Raw genomic sequence first — 16,403 nt, 5'->3', positions numbered from 1 at the left:
ACTGTCTTTCTCTTCGGGTTGTGAAGGATTAAACAAAGGTACACATATAAGCTGCTATATAGTAGACATTCAAAAAAGTACAGGAATTTTATTATTATTGTTACAGATATATTTGTTATGTCCTTTGATGTGAGTTTGTTATGATGTATATGTGATTTTGGTTCTCTTTTCTCATATTACGTACCAATCCTACCACTCACTTAAATCTGTCTTCCCTTACTGTGACACAAATCCCCTTTTGTTATTTCTGAGATTGGATGTTTTCTCATGCCGGGAATCTTGACAATTTCTCGATTCTCTTCAGGCTTCTATTACTCCTGCTCATTCTAAGCCCTTCCCTTTACCTTTCCTTTTAACCCCAGAGGAGGAGATATATTGACACAGAAAAAACCCAGGTGTGTGACCTTGGGATATTGCTTAGATGCTCTGTACCTTAGTTTCTTCATCTATAAAATGAGGAGAATAATAGAACCTCTCTCATAGGGTCATCATGAGGATTAAGCGAGTTCAAATAGTACCCAATACACAATAAGCACAGTGGAAATATTTGCTAAATAAAAATAAAAGGAAACGAAATATCAAGTGGAGCTTTGATAGGAAATGTAACAGCAAGGTTGCCTGGGAATAAACTCTCTTTGCCTGGCTTCTTTCATCCTGTCCTTCAACGTCTCATCCCAGACGTGGGAAGATGGTGGCAGTCCAAATCTGAGTTTGGATTTGAGGGAAAAGTTGTCAAGAAAGTTTGGTGTGAGTCAGGAATATAGGCTAAGGGGTAAAAACCTCCACATGACTCAAAAATGGATCCATCTCATTCATGAGGTCCAGGGATTCCCCTTAGGGATTTGGACTAGTTCTGTGCTAAAATAGTGTTTCTGAAGTGTGTCCTGTCTTTCAGGAGCTCCCTCAACCCTTTGTTAAAAGTGACTTTAACATCTATCTTGTGCCCAGCAAAAGATCAACTGCCGAAGCTGTGATTTTTTGTTTGCTTTTAATTTTCTTTAGAGCATTCTTCTAATGCCCTCTGACGATGGACTGAAATTCTTCAGGGTGCCTTGCAAACATCAGGTCAATGTTTGAATAGGAAAATCTATAGGAGTCGGAGTAATTTCCTTATAAGCAAAGAGCAAATAAGAATGTGTAAAATTTCTGCCTCAGGAGTGACTAACTCTTCATGAAAGTCCTTTCAATCAGATACCCAGAGTGTGGTCTGTGGACCAGTGACTGGCGGTTGGTATAGATCCATGGAAAGATAAGTACAGGAACTGAAAATAATCATGCAGAAACTTCTGCAGCAATTTGCTCATTGAACGTAATACAAGATTTGGAGTTTCAATGTTGTTTGTTTTCTGTTTCCTCTTTCTAGTAATCAATTTTTTTTATTGTATTTTATAAAAATTCAGTTTTATAGTAGATTGGAAATCTAAAAAAATGCTCCTTCACCCCAGATAGTTTTAAATGTTAGGAAATTTCTACCAGCTGTTGGTCCAGAGGTGAGGAGCCATGATTGACCGATGGCTCAAATTTGTGATTCCATAATTTCATGATCCCAGGCAGAAAGAGGTGTCTGTGGTTTATGTGTTTTATGTAGAAATATCAGGTTCATTAAAGAAAAAAATCCCTATGGAAGCCTCAGCTACTAGACAGCCTTGTTAAGGTCAACAGATTGCCACTAACAGAGTAATCTGTCGTCATTCAAATTTCTTACAATAGGGGTTCAAGTGTCAGATCTGAATTTTAAATCTGATTCTGTCACTTGCTACTTACTTGATTTAGAAGATCCAGATCCTCATTTAACTTCTCTAAGCTGTAAAGTAGTTTTTATTTCCTAGGGTTGCTTTGAAGCTCAAGTAGTTAACACTTGTATAGTGTCCACTATTTGCCAGGCACGTGGTGATATGAAACAACACACATATATTCATTTACTCCTCACAACGACCCTCTGAGGTAGTTACTATTTTCATTCCTATTTTGTAGATGATAAAACTGAGGCATAGAGGGATTAAGTGATTTGCCCAAAGTCATACAACCAGGAAGCAATGAAGCTGGGATTCAAATCCATGAGGGCGGGCGGAGTCTATAATTGAACCCCCTATATCATGATTCTTTTCATGATCAGTTTGAATAAATGTTTGCTCCTTGCTCATTTCATGTCTTCGCCCATTTCAAGTGGGCTTAGGTGGTAGTCTGGTTCTATCTAGACCCTCATGTGTTACACTTATCTAATTATAGGGAGATCTGCTTTTACTCTCCCATCTATTGACACATTTTACAACTTCTACTCAGGTAAAACATCCTGAGCCAGATATGGTTAATAGAGTGAAGCCAGGAGACTACTTGATAAGTTCCAATTGCCCACGCGGCCAACATAAAGGTCACCCTTGGTCAACTTCTCACTTCATTATTTAATCATCCATTTGTTCCACGTCCATGTTTTGAACATTGATAGTGTGTCCAGTCTTGTGCAAAAGCACAGGGAAAGCAAAGATGTAATGACACACACCCCACTGTTAAGGAGGTGAAGTTTACTGGGTAAGATGGGCTCATAAATATGGACGTGGAAGTGTGAAGATGTGAGGGAAACAAGATCTTGTGGTGACGGAGGTGGGGAATTGAACACATGATATCTCCTCCATTCATTTGGGACTCCTTGCCCACTGTACCGGCCATGGAGGCTTCTCAGCTCATCAGCAAGCAGACACAGACAAACATCCACCACCTCAACATTCTGAAGCTACAGCTGCAGTGTATCTCAACAAAGAAAAAGAGCACAGGTTTTCCAAGTAGTGGATGTAAGTGTCGTTGGTTCTTTGGGTCCTGAAAGTGTTACTATTAAATATCCACTAAAAAACATTCAGAGGACTTTAACTTCTGTTATAAGATTCCCTTGGACGAGACTGCCCTTCTCCTATGTTTCAACTCTGAATGCCTCTTTTTTTTCTCCCTTCAGAGTACAGCTTAAATATGATTTCTAGTCTACCTCCCCAAATCCTCATTCGTCCCATTCAAAGAATTGGCCAATCCCTTCTCAGTGGCCCATCTGTATTCTGTGCATACCTCTAGCAAAGCATTCATTGTTCTACAATTTAAATTTAAAATGTATAAAAATATAAATTTTTTGTGCTTGCGAGTGGGCTATATTTTGTTCTTTTTTGTATCCTGGTGCCCGGTTCGATAAAGACTTTGAGAAGGCTGAGGGTCTTTCAGGCTGCTCCACTGAATCTCAGTCTGCCTTGTTAATTACTTCAACAGTGTCCAAATTTAAGATGCAAGAGAAGTTGTAGCTGGTCCTTCTCCATTCCAAATACAAGCCGGTCATGAGGAGTTCCTATCTCTCAGTAGCAATTTCGTCCCCTACCTTTGTTTTCTATGGACCATATCCTCTGGTAACAAGATCTTTTTGGACAGAAAGATCTTTTGGACTGTCTTTTTGGACAGTATCTGTCTTCTTAGCATTAACCTCTTGAGTATTCCCAGTTGTTGCAGTTTCTTCAAATGTTCCTGGCTTTTCTAGGGCTAAATGACCACTGCTATGGTGTCTGCTTCCGCCCAACTCTCTATGACAGACACCCTTTTTTCCCTTATAAATCACTTTCTTCCTTATAAATCAACCCAGATATTGTAGCTAGTGGGGATCCCATGACTTCAGAAAAAGCAGAAGCCCCCTCTTCAAATCCAAAGGATTGATTACGATTGGTTTAGGGCTTGACATATTACCAATGTTCTAGCCAGTGAGATAAAAAGGAAAATTCAGCTGGAGACTGGCTCCTTTTCCAGAGTGAGAAACAAAAAGCAAAAAACACAACAGAAACAACAACAAAGATGCCACAGTAGGGAGAAAGGCTTTTTCTCTTATGGCTTCTTTTTGCTTTGGATATCATTACAAGAAAATAATTCTGCAAACAAAGGGAACCATCTTGTAATCACAAGGCGATAACTTTGAGGATAAAAGGCCACCATACTAAGGGTGATAGATTGGAAACCTAGAAAGAAACAAGGTCCATTGTTGAACAACTGAAATAACATCAGAAACACTTACCCTCTGACTGTTTTTTATGTAAGAAAATAAGTTCCTAATTTTTTAAGTCACTGGTGCTGTTTTCTGTTATTTGAAGCCAAAAGCTTTCTGCTTAATATAATTCTTGAAGTTTTTCCTGCTTTTCTTATGAATTGAGACTTACTGCTTTTCTCTTTCCCCACAGTTCTAAACCCTAACGTTCTCCAAAGTTTAGTTCAGTTAGAGTAGAAATGATTTTCCCAGAGCTGGAGGTAACCTCACATGTTCAATAGATGAAGAAACCAAATGAATGATAAGTTCAAAGATTTGGCCAGAACATACACAATGAATACTGGTGCTGGCCTCCAGCTCTTCTGATTCCTAATCCGGGAACTGTGACTCCTGAGAGTCCTGACATACTAGAAAGATTAACCGCGAATGTAACACAGTTAAGGGATGGTGCTGTTTTTGACTTTATAGCCCCAGTCTCTAGCACAGTGACAGTACACTATTGCTTATAGAAGTTTGTGAAATAAATAATGCTGTAAGCTCCATGAAATAAGACTTCTTCCTAACTGGCTACTCAGGTCTCCACATGGTGCATGGCACAAAATAGGTTCTCAATAAATATTTTTTGGGGGGTGGACTAATGACTGGGAATTACCAATAGATGTGTGATGCTATTTTTGAGACCTGAAGAATTAATTAGTCAAAGGCACTGAAACTCAAAGCATTGGGCAATTAATATCAAGATGGGAGAAGGACACACAAAAAGCTAAACTCTTGCACTCAGGAATCAGGCAGTGGACTTGAGACTTTGGTTTCACCAGTGGCATGGTCATGGGTAAGTCATTTTACTCCTCTGAGTTTCAATTTCCTTATATACAATAGGAACTGTGCCTCCTGCATTGGGTTTTTGTGAGGATAACATGAAATCATGAGAGCATAAAACATATAGCACAGTGCCTGGTATGTAGAAAAAAGTTAATATATATTCATTATTATTGTCTACATTTTTGGAGAAAATAAGATTTCTTAAGGAGGTATGAGAAGGGAATGTGGTTTAGAACAGACAAAACAGTATCATTTAGGTTGACTTGATGCAAATGTGTTTTCATGGGGGGCGTGCATTTTTGGTTTAGGTAGCTCATTTTGCTTACAGTTGGAAGAGGGAAAAAGCTAAGCAGATGGCATGGTGACACAAAGGACAGCCTACTGCTGCTAGAGCTTGTAAAAATGGAACCCCATGGCTGCCAGCTTGGCTGAACTTCAAACAAGTCCCACAAAGAGCGTAACTCGCTCAAGAGGGGGCAGGAACTTGGTGTGAAGCTCTCTAATGTGCAAAGAACATTATCATTACATTCATGGCAGCTTGACTCAGTGCTGGGGCCTGGCCCAGATGGGAGGCTGGTGTCAGAAAACTGGGGTCAGACAGTGCATCTCACGGAGGGACTCCAGAGATTGAGGCCTTTGAAAAACCCTTACTCCAGAATAACGACAAATTACCAACAGATGGCGTGAGTCACGGAAGCGGGGTCCGAGCAAAGCATCTGCAAACTCACGGCAGAGGCCCTGCCCTGCTGGGCTAGCGGGCAGAAGCAGGCCCCGGCCCAGATGGCCGCGAAGGTCACCAGGAGGGGCACCAGCCGCACGCGCTTTACTCCTGAGAGCTGGCACAACCCTTAAAGCCCACAGAGGCTTCCCAGGATCAAATAAACCAAAATATCCTCATCAGGGAAAACGTCACACTTCCTTTTGGGCTACTGGTTGCAAGAAAATGAAAATGTGTTGGGGGCAGGGAGTAATACGCAGAGCCTGGGCGAGGTATTTAGCAGAAAAAGGCCACCATTCTCCATTCCTGGGGCTGATTTGATACATTTCTTTTCTCACACACAGGTTTAGCTTCAAATCAGAAAAGTACTGTCGATGATGTACGTTTCCCACATGTTTTCCCTGCCATTATTTTATAAAATAGAGCCACTTGCAAAACCTCGTGCAAAAGCATCACATGTAACACATGCAATAATGAAAAAAAATACTAAATTCTGTTAAAAAGAAAAGCCTCCCATGGAATAAAGTCCTCATAGCATTCCACTCGAGGAAAAGCCTGGCTTCTGGGGTTCTGTGGCACCTTGCACATATCCTACCCTTTCACTTTGGATGTAACCATTCCCGATCCCACTTCTGCCACGAGAATTTGAGCTCCCCTGAGTCAGCATCATAGATTATTATTTTTTTAGTTATTATTTTTGAAAATTTATACCCAAGTTAATTAACATATAGTGTAATAATGATTTCAGGAATAGAATTTAGTGATTTCATCACTTACGCATTAAACACCCAGTGCTCATCCCAAGTGCCCTCTTTAATACCCATCATCCATTTAGCCCATCCCCTCCCCCCCCCAAAACTCCTCCAGCAACCCTCTGGACAAATACAGTTTGTTCTCTGTATTTAAGAGTCTCTTATGGCTTGTCTCCCTCCCTGTTTTATATATTTTTTGCTTCCCTTCTTTTATGTATAGATCATTTATTCTTAACCCCCCTGACACCATCTACCTAACATTTAGTAGGCCCTCAATTAATGACTGATGGATGAATAAATGCGTGCATACAGGGCTATGGAGTACTTATTAGTTGTTTTTCTTCTTTCCAGGAAGGGAAGTGCATTTGAGCTCAGCATGGAATAATCCCTTTGCCACATTCTCAGCCAATCTGGTTTAAGTTCATCTCATCCTCATCTCCGAGTTGGTTTTTCCTCATGTTACACATCATAGAATATTTACCACCAATTGTGAAAGGCCACTTTCTAAATGAAAGTCTAAGTATTTCTGTTCCACCCTGTTATCGATGCTGTTAGATTACGTTCTTAAATCTAATTTGTATCCCTTCTTCCCTGATAAAAGGATCCTAATCAGGGCCTGTCTGTGGAATCCTCACTCACTCCATTGCCCAAAGAACATTTGGAAATCTAGGTTAAGGAAAAGGAGGACCCAGCAAAGTGACACAGGCTGGATAGATTTTTTTTTTCTTCCTACTTTATTTCTCCAGAATTTTTTTTCCATGTAAAGACAAAATCTAGTCAGTGCCCCATCAAAATCTTCTTCTCTTTTGAGACAAAACTCCTGAAAGGCATGTGATGGTCCCAACCAGGTGGGGCAATGGCAAGGATTTTCTCTTTTCTTTGGGAAACTGCCATGGGGATAACTCATCTTCTTACTATTAATCACTTTAATCGACTTTTGAAAGAGGAAAATTGACAAAAGAAACAGGAATTGACCTCATGCAGTTTTCCAGAGCGTAATTACTTTTTCTTCTTTTATGAGTGAGCACATTGTGTGTAGAGATCATGAAAGGAAATCTTTTACCTTTGAAAAGGCAAATTGCCTGGTGTTTTACTTGCACAGTGGGAAAAACTGTCAAAGTCCAGGTCTTCCTCTCCTGTCAGTGGTGTGGTCCACACTCCCTCCCCACTCGCTGGCCCCACTCCCACAAGGCTGGGCAGAGGTGTGTTTTTGGGGGGGATTTGGTAGTTTACAGAACATCCTCACTGGCGCTCAAGTACCATGGACAGATGCCAGACAGGCACTGGATTTAGCCTCCCAGAAGTACCTCACTCAAAATGCAGATACTTTTTTAAAACTAGAATTTAAATAAAAATTTGAAGAAAAATGATAAACAAATAAATAAACAAACAGATATACTTTTTGAAGTAAAAAAAATAGCCTTTCCTAATGATTTTACTAAGTTGGTAAACTATGGACATGGTAGAGAAAAAGCAGCAGTTATTCACATCTTGGTGGTTCCTCAACTACATGAACAAGGTTCATTTCCCCTTCGTCTTTATTATCTCATCAAACCACCACTCATTCCTGAATTTCCTAAAGTATAATCAGAGCAAAACGAATTAACCAATGTCATGTAATCTTAGTACATGGTTTTAAAATGTAAGAAACTGTAGATTTTAGGGGTGCCTAGGTGGCTCAGTCGGTTGAGCATCCAACTTCAGCTCAGGTCATGGTCTCACAGTTTGTGGATTCGAGCCCCACATCAGGCTTTGTGCTGACAGCTTGAAGCTTGGACCTGCTTCAAATTCTGTGTCTCCCTCTCTCTCTGTCCCTCTGCCGCTCACACTCTTTCCCTCTCAAAAATAAATAAACATTAAAAAAATTTTAAAAAGAAACTGTAGATTTTAAAATTTAGTTTTCAAACGTAAGATTTAAGAAATGGCTGCAGTGCCGGGCAGAGCCACCCCTAACGTCCATGCCCTGAGGGGATGATCATCATCAAATCACTTCATGCTTCAACCACTTGTTGGGCTTTGGGGACAAGTGGGTGGGATGGTGCCTGGAGTCGGGCCAGATGTGAGGCTCCATCAATCAACACCTCCCTCTGCTCATGGCCTCCAATCTCATCGGCCTCTCCATATACACTGAAGTTACTAACAGGGGGATTAGCATAGGATGGGAGCTCCCAGAGCATAAGAAAGAGGTAGCATGAACAGCATATTACTTTGAAAGAACACCATTTTACATTTCTATGTTCATTTGCTCTGTCCTAATACACAAAAATTTATTGATATGCTGTTGTTTTGAGTAGAAACCAATGGAACCAAAAGGGAGTTGTAGAGAAAAATGGTGGAAGAGCAGATGGGAAGAAGAAGAAAGGACCCCATAAAATGGCAATCTTGAGAAAAAAAATAAATCTAGGTGGCTTGTTTCCTGCCACAAAGGGAAAAACAAAGCAAAGCTCTCAATTATAAGCAGGTTATAGTGATAAAATAAGTAACTGACTTAAGACTTTTGTCTTTTTAGACAAGATGCCTAGGAAAAGCACTTTTTAACTCAAAGGAAAGTTACATCATCTAGAATTTCAGGGTATGCGTGCACCTTGCCATGAAGGACAGGTGGCTTGTACACATGCATTTAACAATGGAATGATGCCTGTACAAAGTGGGTTGGTGGAGGACAAGGTCAATTTGACCAAAGAGCTCCTCACCAGGAGCTTCTCAGCCTAAGCCGAATGGTGTCCACACCCAACATTTTCTCCGTTGCAAACTGATATTCTTTGTTCCTCTCCCACCGTACCTTTAAAATTTTCATAAAGGCTCCCTGAATGATACAAACTGATAAAACGCTAAAAATTGACAACAGCTGTTCACTAATTGAGTTTATATGAAAGTTTCATTAATCGCAGAGAACCACAACAGATTGAGAAACATCGCCAATGTTCTTTGCACTGAGACTCCCCAATCAATCCTTCATACAGTTGTCAGCATAATCTTTCAAGACCTCAAATTTGATCTACATAAAATCTCTCAAAGGCGTCAAAGGCTCCTGAATGCCTTCATGATTAAACTGAGACTCCCCTAACTTGGCATCTAAGGCCTTCGTGGTCTAGTGTCTGACTACATCTCTTTAATCTCCCACCAGTCATTCACATACAGCCTTTGCTACAGGCATATCAAAGAACTCAGTTTATTTAGTGTTCCGGACTTTTCCTCTGTCATTTGTGCCTGTGCTGTCAAATACACTAGCCACCAGACACAGATGGCTACTGATTGTTTAGAATACGATTAGTTCAAATTAACCCATGCTACGGGTGTAAATGAACACCAAATTTCAAAGCCTTAGCACAAATATCTCACTAATAATTTAAAAATATTGGTTAACTTTTATTATTTTTTAAAATTATGAGTGAATTTTTTTAAGTTTATTTATTGATTTTGAGAGGGGGGAGGGTAGGGGCAGAGAGAGAGGAAGAGAGAAAATCCCAACCAGGCTCTGCTCAGCTCAGAGTCCAATGCAGGGCTTGAACTCATGAACCATGAGTCCATGATCTGAGCCAAAATCAACAGTTGGACGCTTAATCGACTGAGGCACCCAGGTGCCCCATAAATACTGGTTACCTTTTAAATGATAATAGGATTTGTTGAATTAAATAAAGTATACTATTACAGTAGATTTCACCTGCTACTTTGAACTTTTGTTTAATATGGTTCACATTTGTGGTTTACGTGATGTTTCCATCAGGCAGCACTGGTCCACGGTTATGCCCGAGCTCCCTCCGCAAGAGGTCCCTCCTCACTTAATCTACCCAGATAGCTACTCCCCATCCTATTAAGACTCAGCTCAGCATCACATCTCCTGGAGAAGCTTGCCTAGTTGAATTCATGCTCCTCATATCTCCATTATAAAAACATTCACATAACACCTATATTGTAGTCACATTTTTAGGTATTAGTCTCCTTAGATTGACTCCTTGAAGGTGAAAATGCTTTCTCCATTATTTCTGCAGGAAGTACTGCCATCCTATGAATGCTTGATTAATTAAATAAAGGTCACTTCAAACTTGAACATCAGTGGAATTCACTCATTTATCCCCTAACACATATTTAATGAGCACTTGCAATGCACTGGGAGAGAAATAAAGATAATATAATCCCTTCTATTTGTACAACTTATCACAGTTTACAAAGTACTAGCATTTCCAGTTCCTTTTTCAAAAACCTTTATCAGGGGCAGGCCCCTTATTTATATTCCTTTTTCAGATGAGGAAACTAAGGCCCAAAGAGTTTAAGTGACTTTCCCAAAGTCATGCAACATTAGAACTCAATAATGGGAGGTCTGACAGTTAACTCCATATTCAAGAAGCAACAAATAGTTCTGAGTGGCTGAAATAAAGGATGTTAAGACATAAAGCCAGAGACGTGTTGAAGAGTCAAACTGTGTCCAGTCGGCCAACATTCTTCAAATTTTAGCCAGTCCCTACAATCTTTATGAGCTTTGCCACATCGAAGAGCAACCTGGACTATTATTTCCTCAGTATTTTTAAAATGGATTCCATATTGACTCACTTACTTTACTTTTCATCCAAAGTAGTAACATCAATGGTTTGATATATATATACTATTACTAAAATACAATAACATGATAGTATACTATTCTTATTAATCTGTAATATATTCCTAACATATAATAATTAAGATGGAATATGTTGTATATTATAGTTTTACTGTAATATACATTAAATTAATTAAACAAGGAGGCCATTAGATTGAGTCGGTTCTAATGCCTTATCAGCTTATAGAAGCAAACCAAAACTCAAGTCTATAAATGCTTCAAGATTAAGAAATTGAAACCTGAAGACAAGCAATCATAGACAATTAAAGAGACCTTCCCAAATAAAGCAACTCCTTGAGCTATAGCCAATCAAATAATCTCCTTGATTTGCTTCTGTGTCTTCTCTGCTAAAGTACTGCCCTTAGTTCCTGTTTGTAGAACGCTCCTAACCACTTCTGGTTTGGCGTTGCCCAGTTCAAGTTGACGTTTGCTCACAGAAACTCTTAATATTTTAATATGATTCAGTTTATCTTTCAACATATATATTTTTCCTAATAAATAGTACAATAAATATATAAGTAGTAAGAACATTCGCCAGTATGCTCATAAAATCATTTTGTCCCCCACTAGGAATATCAATACTATCCACTGGGAAACTGCAATGGACATTAGGAATCCATTAAAGGATTTTAAACTTGGAAGTGACATAATGAAGTTGACATTTTAGACTTCTAGAAGCCAAGCTCCTAATCTGAAAGAAAGGAAGGAAGGTGATGAGATGGCAACTCCAGTCAATAGTAAGTCAAGAGAAGTTAATGTGAACTTGGAACCACATTTTTAATTACCTTTAAGTAAAAGAGACACTAAGATCATGAAGTGTCATGTGGAGTCTGATGTAATGTCATCTCCTACCTCTGAATGAAGCAGATTGCACATGAAATAGTGCCATATAAACCAGCAAAATACTTTCTTGGCTGTGGTCAAAGATCATGTTTCTGAAAGTCCAAATACCAGAAGCGTCCGAATAATAAAATTATTATAAGAGAATCAAGAAAAAAACAATGAAATGGCATTGGCCTGATCATTTTTTGTGGAGGGTGGTTTGTGGAGACAGTGTTATCTGCTGAAATAAGAATGGTAAGTTGGCAATGTCACGCTGGCGAAACTCATTTGAGACACATCATCAATAACATGCTACAATCTCCCTGTAATGCAGGAGTTGTAGTTTTAATGATCATCTATATGTTCTGGTCGATTTTAAAGCATTACATTGCAATGTGAAAATGAATATTACGTGATAAAATGTCTCTTTTCCCCCCAATTCTGAGCAAGCTACATTTATTGGTTTGTGAGAGAGCTCCAGAGACAACGGAAGAGAATTGACGACGGGGTTGTGTGAAGGCTTTGCTGGGACTCCTGACTTGGGCAATATTAGCTGTACAATACTGCTTTCACAGAAGGAGAAGCCAGGAGGCGAAGCTAGGCGAAGCTAACTGAGCTAACTCAGTTACACAATGAGCTGATGTCAGCACCACAGTTATAAGTTGAGTCTCTTCAGACGAATTCCTTTTTGCAGGCAAAGGTCTTCAAATGTAAGCACAAAAAGTTTTATGTGCTTTGTTCTAATTGCAGGAAACAGAGCTGCTCTCTTCATAGCGCCTTATCACCAGGTCCAAAGGCACTCCTGGAGCCAAGCCTTGCCTCCGCTGGAGGCACAGGACCCACTGAGGGCCATACTCTGCTTCTTCTGGCTGGGAACATCACAGTTCCTCCTATTGGCCCCAATCTGGGTTTCTACCATGGTGCTGGTGAGACCCAACACTGCCAAGCGCATCTTGGCCAGGCACACTTCAAAGCAATGTCTCATGTGGCCACAAAAGTAACTTTTGCCTTTTCCCAGGAATAAGGGTTGAACTCTGAAATTGAAAGTGAGTTGGCGTTTTACAATTGACATCTTGAAAGTGGAAAGAACACATTTTCAAAAGCTAGCTAGCTCCACACCTACATGAAGAGGCAGAGGAAGGTTATCTTGGTTTCCCTGTTCTCCAGACCACACCCATCACTTTGGTGACAATCACTTCTTCATTGGTTTTAAGCTTCCCTCCGTCCCCTGAGTCCATGTAAGTAAAGGAGGTTCAGGTCCCCACAGGGGCTGCTTAGCTTCTCTTTGCTGCTCCTCAGCTGTTCCCTCCTTCCCGGTGGCCTATGGCTGTGTGATGCTTCTGCCTCTCCATATACTCTCTCAGTCCGGCATCCACGACATTTGCTCCTCCCCGCCCCCCCCGCCCCCCCAACCAATGCACTAGACATGAAGTAATGTGCCTCCCACACACACAGCACCCGCAGCGGTCATCACTGTACCCACCCCACTTAGCTCAGTGCCTAGTATACAGCAGGCAGTGAGGAAGCATTTATTGACAGGCTGACCAACTGGCTATAGGTAAGATTCTTGCCTTCTGGGACAACCTCCCTACCGCTGAGAAGTCTATTATCTTTGCTCAAGAGTTGTAACTCAGTGACAGAAATTCAGACAGTTAATTATCTTTCTTTAGGCTAGGTTATTTATGGAAATAGGATGCTTGGTGGCTTGCCCTGACATCCCAAGTTCCTTGAGAACTTGTGAAATAACTGCCCTTCTGTAATTCCATTAATTTTTTAATGGTCACCTAAGTTAAGTAGTTTCTACATAATTTTCATATGCAAATTCTAAGGCCTAAGTGTTTCAAATTCAATGAAAGTTAACGGTGTATATTTTCATTTTTGAAAACTCACACTGAGATAAAAGTCTTAGGTAAAAATATTCACAGCAGTTGGCAGAATTATTTGAGCAATTATTTAATGTAAAGGAAATGATCTCTTGAATTAAAAAGTTACAGAGAACGAGCTTGAGAACTGTCATTTTAAGGCAAGATTGCACAGGTGTGACTTTTTTCACTGTCCCAGAGCACATTTGTAAGTCAAACAAGTGCATAAATACCAAAACAGAAGTCAGAAAATTATGACTGAGTTCCTCTGTTACCACCATTCCAAACGATCTCTTTGCAAACAAGGAGCTTTCTCTTAAAAACATTCTGAGCACTTTAACCACAGATGTTCTCTTAAAAGAATCTGTATGTCTCATTGACTATAAAACAGTGACACACACAAATATACAAAAAGAGATAGGAGAGCCACATTACCCTAGAATACACACAAATTGCAACTCAAATAGGGACAGAAGCAAGGAAAAAGCGAGACAAATTTGTTGCACACATTTTGGAGTTTGGAGAGAGGCAGTCAAGACAGTGGACTGTAAGTATTTTCTGGATGTCTGATTTTCACTGTAGGCGTGTGTCAAATTTGCTGCTTTGACCAACAATTAAAAAAAATTGTTAAATTATCTTGTCCTTTGGGCTAATCAGGCTAATCGCATCAATGTGAAGATTCAGGGGAAAGTTATGTATAGTTTTAGAAATTTACTATCACTGACTTGATGGTTTAATCTCCCACTTCTGCAAAGAAGCAAAATAGATGAGAATCATTGCCATATATGTTTGGGAACTTATGGCTGATTGAGGAAGCCATGACAGTATTTAGTTATTGGCAGGGCAAGAGTGACTTTCATTCAGTCATTTATTCATTCAATAAACACTTACTGAGCTCCTCTTATGTGCGAAGTATCTGAGGCAGAAGCATAAAGCAGGTGTATGTCCTCCTTGCGGGATGTGTGAAACATAAACCTGATTATAATACACAACAGAGAACATCCTGTGCTGTAGGATATGCAAGCAACATTGTTAGTAGATTCAAGGGGCAAAGGGAGAGCTTCTCCCTGGGCAGATTGGGGAGGGCTTTGTGGAAGATGTCACATGTCAGCATGAAAGAAAAGTGGATTTCAACAGTGGAGACAGAAAAGAAGGATGCAACAGTTGAGTGAGAGCGTATAAGCAAAGGCACGAGGGAAGACATGGCAGTGAGGAAATTGTGGAGTTTGTTAAGAACTTGCTATAGATAAAGAGCAACGCTTGGAATTAAGTCTGGAAAAATAGATTGAACCCCAAAAAGAAGACTTTAAATGCCAAGCTAGAGAGTTCGAACTTTATTAAGTGGGTAATGGGAAGTCATTAAAGGGTCTTGAGGCAGAGAATGGTTTAAGAGATGTAGTTTCGGAAGATTAACTGACATGAGCCCACAGGATATGTTAGAGGGGAGAAATGGAAGGCAAGGAGCTCAACCAAGAGAACATTACTATCCTCCAAGTGACAGGGATTGAGGACAGCTTTGGGGACAGGAGGAACGAAAACAAAAGGTAGATTCAGAAAACACTGAAGGCAAACATTGGAATGGCAAGAAGAAAGGCAAAGGGAACTAGTATTTATTGAGGACATACTACCTGTTACTCAGAACACTAGATATATAAGATAAACAAATGTCCTTTTCTTGCCACAATCTGTTTATGCCTTCTTTTCTTTTTTTTCTTTTCTTTTGTTTTCTTTGATCATGAGATAATTATTAACAATGGCTCCTTTCATTCTCCATGTGTTCTGGCGTGGACAATGTAGTACACGATCCTGTTTTTATATACTTTTCATCTTTGCTTCCTCCAGTTTGCCATCTTCCAGTGTGCACCTGAAGATGCTGAACATTTGAGGAGTCGCCTCATGGCGTGTGGCCAGTAGGTGGAAGAGCCTGGATTTGAATCCAGATCTATAGAGTTCCAAAACGGGTGTGATTTCTACTATATCTGCTCTCCTGTCCCCAAATTATGGCAGATGATAGAGGGCAGAGAGGGGGACATTCATTATCAGAAAAGGAATGTCAGAGAGAATCAGGTTAGGGTACATGTTGACAGGTTCTGGTTTGCATGTGTGATCTCTTGTAAGGTCTCTAAGGTGCTGGAAAGATATAGAAGTAGCTGGAATACTGGCTGGAACCTGGGAGTGAAATCACTGTAGTTACAGGTTTGTGAGCCTTCCAAATCAACAGATGGGGGACGCTGGGGCTGAATGACGTGGCCAAGCTTGAGACTGCAGGACAAAGGTCACAGCTCAGATGCCTGCAGTGGCTGGGCAGGTCACACACATGAGTGGGCAGGTGTGAGACATTTTGGAGTGGTATGAGGAGGTGTTTGTGAGGATTATCTTCATTCCTCTCAGAAATTATTTGCAATTTTGGATAGACACAATATAGTCATTTAAATGGTAGTCTATTTCTTAATTAAAGCTGGCAACTAGAGTAATTTCCTGTATTTAAAAAAATCACAGTTCATTGGGGTGGCTGGGTGGCTCAGTTGGTTAAATGTCCGACTCTTAATTTTGGCTCAGGTCATGATTCCAGAATATGGGATCAAACCCCGTTTCAGGCTCTGTGCTGATTGTGGAGCCTGCGTGTGATTCTCTCTCTCCCCCTCTCTCTGCTTCTCTCTCTTTTAAAAAAAATAAATACACTTAAAAAAATTAAAAAATCGCAATTTATTTATAAAAATAGTTATTTTGTTAATGATAAGACTAATTAACATAACAAAATTATAAATTATAGGCATTCAATTTTTGTCTCCTTATTTTCCCCTAGGAGAGATCTCAAGTGAAA

General features: G+C 40.0%; 1 protein-coding gene across 15 annotated transcripts in view; it reads right to left on the bottom strand.

The window, feature by feature from the left end:
• The window catches only part of AIG1 (androgen induced 1), a 314,280-nt gene that overhangs the window by 157,519 nt on the left and 140,358 nt on the right, over positions 1 to 16,403 (bottom strand). The window lies entirely within an intron of this gene.

The sequence above is a fragment of the Leopardus geoffroyi genome, chromosome B2 (assembly GCF_018350155.1).
Source record: "Leopardus geoffroyi isolate Oge1 chromosome B2, O.geoffroyi_Oge1_pat1.0, whole genome shotgun sequence".
NCBI lineage: Eukaryota > Metazoa > Chordata > Mammalia > Carnivora > Felidae > Leopardus > Leopardus geoffroyi.
Note: the sequence above shows the minus strand (reverse complement) of the source record. Positions and strands in the feature narration are given on the sequence as shown.